At 45.3% G+C, this 4,714-nt stretch overlaps 1 long non-coding RNA gene across 1 annotated transcript; it reads left to right on the forward strand.

The window, feature by feature from the left end:
• The first annotated feature begins 249 nt into the window (after window positions 1–249).
• Window positions 250–4,326, forward strand: LOC110340208. Its single transcript, XR_002381975.2, has 3 exons — window positions 250–336; window positions 2,784–2,922; window positions 4,229–4,326. It is a non-coding gene; the product is annotated as an uncharacterized LOC110340208 (long non-coding RNA).
• Window positions 4,327–4,714: the final 388 nt, after the last annotated feature.

Here is a 4,714-nt window from a genome sequence, read left to right on the forward strand (position 1 = left end):
GTGCAAGTCCACGAGGCAGGTCCTGGAGAAGGAACCCTTCCACCATCCCCCTCTCTTCTGTAGGGCCTAGTGGTGTATGTTGGTTTGTCATGGCTGTGGTAAGAACGTATTACATGCGAGTGACCCAAACAACAAAATTTATCATCTCACAGTTTTGGAGGCTGCCTTGAGCATGGGTTATCCCAACATCATCTTCATCTGCATATGAAATTTTCCCTGTGGGAATGTTTATTCCAGCATTTTCTCTTTCTAGGACTGGTTAGATGGCTTAGCAAGTAAAGTCTCTTGCCCTGCAAGCCTAGTGACTGAAACCCAAACTCCAGGACCCATGTAAAGGTAGGAGAGAACCAACTTCATCAAGCTGTCTTCTGACCTCTACACGTGTGCTCTGGAACATGTGCCCTTACACCCCACCCACCTACCTAACCCCCACCTACCCACCCCCACACAAATAATGAACATAAAATTAATAAAAACAAATTTCCTTTTCTAACTGGGATCATATTAGGTGTGGTATCTACTTTAAGATAGTTACCTTCACTAATTCCATACACAAATTTGGTCACATTTTGAGGCTCTAAGCATGAGGACTTCACCATGAGAACTTTGTGGAAAATTTCAGCCTAAGCCTTAATACTGAGATTGACAGTGTAGGCACTGACCTATGGTAGAGCTAGTTTTTTTTTTTCTAAATTCATTTATTTACCAACTAGGCTAGGATTGAATCTAAATTTAGCTTCATTTGAAGAGGTTGGTAGACACCAACTAACATTGCTTGAAAGGAACATTTACTTCCTGAAATATCCAAGAAGTCATATTAGTTATTTTTCTGATGCTGTGATAGAAAATGCCAATGAAATAGGGGAGAAAGTATTTAGTTTGGTCTATGTTTCATAGCCTATCAATGCTGAGAAGGCCTGTTGAGGGTGAGGATGACCTCAGACAGGAAGTAAAAAGCAAGCAGGAAGTGAGGTGGGCCTATAAATGCCATAAACTTTAAAAGTGCCCCCTGCTCCACCCCCCCCCCGCCGGTGATGTTCCTCCTCCAGTAAGCCACCCCCCTCATTAGTCCACAACCTTCCAAAACAGAGCTACCAACTGGAGACAAACGTTCAACTATGTGGCAATGTGGGGCATTTTTTCATTCAGAACAAAATGCACAAAATTCAATTCCCTGGGAATGCTTTCTCTTATTTCATGGCTCTGCAATGGCACTACTGAACTACAGTTTGTGTCTCATCCATACAGTAGCAGGGGATATCATTTGAAATAATTTGAAATCTTCTCCTTGTAGCGGAGAAAAGAATCTTGCAGTTAAACCAACGCTGAAAAGCTAGCTTCCCAGCAGAAAGTTGAGGGCACTGCCTTTGCTGGGTGTACTTCCAAGGCCATAGCTTCAGAGAGGAAGAGCCTGTGGGCGTTTCCCTAATCTTCCACCTAGAGACCAAACCAACCCAGCAGGTCTAATTGGCAACAATTAATAGTTCACATGTTCTTCAAAAAGCAGTCTTGTTTAAGTGCACTAACTGACTCATTTCCCTCTATGACAACATAGGTTACAAAGTGAAATTTCAATAGGCAGGGCTTGTTAAATGTCAGCAGTGCAGTCAGACTATCTATGACAGACTGGAGGGAGTGCCTTTGTAGGGAGAACAGCACACTCAGCCTGTCTCTACAAAGGACATTAGCCACAGGTTGTCTCCTCACCTCCTCTCTTTCTTAGCCCTCTTTCTCTTTCCTCTATTAGCCTCTGCCAGGTACCGGAATGCCCACCAATGTTTGACCTAGAATGGTCCTAGAAATCTTGCGACATGCTTTCTTTTTGACGCCACCTGTTCAAAGACACTTTGCTTTGAGAATATCAAAGTTAATTCAATTCCAAGGTTGTCTTGAGCACCGTGGAGTGTGATAGCCGGAGTTCTGGCTTTTGCTGTAGAGCTGTTCTCCCAAATGCTGATCTTGTCAATAGACTGGCTGCTGAACTGCTTGTCTGGACCCTGGCTTTGTCCGTTTGTCCTTTATTTCTCTCTCTGGAACGGAGATGATTTTCTGAGGGACCACAACTCTTGTGGTGTGCAGGGTGCAAACTTAAAGGCAGAGAAAGGGCCATTGGGAAGATGACTGATTATACAACAGAAAACAAGAATAGAGACCCAAATAGCCGAAAGAGAAGCAACACAGAGCTATTGCATTTTGTTACAGAAATGAATGGTTCCAAGTTTTGATCGTAAACTCTGTTAAAACAGCCCAGCCCCTGAATCTGGAGGGCTACCGCTCCAAGTCAGCTACTAACATCACATTACAAATTACTTCGACTCTGTGTGTTGTCTCATGACTATGATCAGCAGTCCCCACGATCATGTGTCCTTGGCATGCCATAGGAAGTAGATTCATGGAGACTGGTCCAGACCCTGACTCCCTGCAGCCCTCCACTTCCAGGCACCTCATTGTCTCTGCTGTAGGTCAGTGTTTTTGTTTGTTTTCAAGACAGGCTTTCTCTGTGTAGACCTGGCTGTCCTGAAACTCACTTTGTAGACCAGGCTGGTCTGAACCCCACAGAGATTCCCCTGCCCCTATTCCCTGAGTGCTGAGATTAAAGGTGTGCTCCATCACTGCCAGGCAACCCCTACTATGTTTTCAACCAGGGTTTCCTTGTCGATGTCAGCAGGAAAGAGACATCGGCAGCTGTGTTCTTACGGGGTAATTTTGGAGTTCGTCCCAGGTTCAAACTCTAGCCCTGACACTCCTAGATATGTGATCTAACACATTACACCCTTCTCCAGTGTCTCCTTGTGTACCTTCACGCCCCACATCCATGGATTACTAACAACCGACCAGAATTACTCAGAAGACAGTCATGTTCGTACTGAGCACAGAGGTGTTTTCTGTCCAGCTCTTCCCCTGCCGTCCACACTGCATTAGGTATGGAGAGTCAGCCTTTTTGTTTCTGATTTTAATTTGCATGTTCATCTGTTCCACTATGTTCATAGCAGCATTGTTTGTAATAGCCAGAACCTGGAAGCAACCTAGATGCCCCTCAACTGAAAAGTGGATAGAGAAAATGTGGTACATTCACACAATGGAGTACTATTCAGCAGAAAAAAAAACCAATAGAATCTTGAAATTTGCAGGCAAGTGAATGGCACTAGAAGAAACCATCCTGAGTGAGGTAACCCAGTCACAAAAAGACAAACATGGTATGTACTCTCTCATATATGGATTTTAGACATAGATCTGGGGAGTGCCAGCCTACAATTCCATGGCCAGAGAGTCTGGGAAACAGAACCTTCATTCAGTGGCTGATGGAAGCAGAGGCAGACACCCACAGATAAACACTGAGCTGAACTCAAGGAACCCAGTGACAGAGAGAAAGGACTGATGAGCAAAGGGGTTAAGACTGGGCTGTTTTAACCCCCAGAAACAGCTGACCTGAACAAGGGTTAGCTCTTGAATCCCAGACAGATGGCTGGGAATCCAGCATGGGACTGATCAAGACTCCCTGAATGTGAGTGTCAGTGAGGAAGCCTAGGCAATCTATGGGGCCTTAGGTAGTAGATCAGTATTTATCCGTGGCATACAAATGGACTTTGGGTGCCCATTCCATAATGAGAAATGCACTCTCACCCTGGACTCTTGGGGGAGGGTCTAGGCCCTGCCCTGGATGAAAGGACAGATTATGGATACCCCTATGGAGGGGGTAGTGGGGGGGTGTTGGTAGGAGTGCATGGGAGGAAGGGAGGGAAAGGGAGAGGGACCTGGGATTGACATGTTAAAGCAACCTTGCTTCTAATTTAAATTTAAAATAAAAAAGAAAGTCATCCAGAGAGAAGTTTAAGTGTATAGAAACATTCAATAAGTTTTGTCTGAATGATAATCTATTATTATTCATTTATTTATTTCAATGTATTTATTCATGGCATTTTGCCATATGTGTTGAGTCTGCTGGAGCTGGACAGTCGTGATCTGGGAATTGAACCCAAATCCTCTGGAAGAGCAGTCAGTGCTCTTAACCACTGAAGCATTTCTCCAGCCCCAGATACACTATTTTTTAAGTGAGAAGTATTTGCAGAGGACCTGGAACCAATTCCTTACTTGCAGATGTCAACCAGAGTTAGCACTGAATCTAACTCAAGGGATTGTGAGGATGGAGCGAAACGGTGAGTAGCAAGTGCCATGTGTGGTGCCGGGACAAACGGGTGACTTAGTAAAGACCTCTTCCCTTCCTTAGGTGGCTGGAGAAGGCACTCGGCTTGGCAGTGCAGCAGCTGCAAACTGCTGCGGACACTGGACACTGCACACTGTGGACACTGCGGACACTGGACACTGGACACTGAACACTGTGGACACTGGACACTGCGGACACTGTGGACACTGGACACTGCGGACACTGGACACTGCGGACACTGGACACTGCGGACACTGCGGACTGCGCTGCTCACTAATGTGTCTAAAGACTCAGTGTGGCTAAGATGGCTCCCAGCGATTGTATTAATGTCCAGGCTTCCAGATTCTATGCCAGAAAAACGGAATTCAGCACATGTGGGGTAATGGCATTTTTACTTCCTGACCTGTGTCATGCGACTCTGAAGGTAGCATGGGAAACATTTTGAGAAACCTCTGCCTGTGTTCTCCTGGGGGCATAGGTGCTCTGTGGTTAGAGCTAAGGTGCTGTGTCTCTTGACAATAAAAGCGAAAGCAATTCATTACAGTAGAA

The sequence above is a fragment of the Mesocricetus auratus genome, unplaced genomic scaffold, assembly GCF_017639785.1.
Source record: "Mesocricetus auratus isolate SY011 unplaced genomic scaffold, BCM_Maur_2.0 Super-Scaffold_100013, whole genome shotgun sequence".
NCBI classification, from domain to species: Eukaryota; Metazoa; Chordata; class Mammalia; order Rodentia; family Cricetidae; genus Mesocricetus; species Mesocricetus auratus.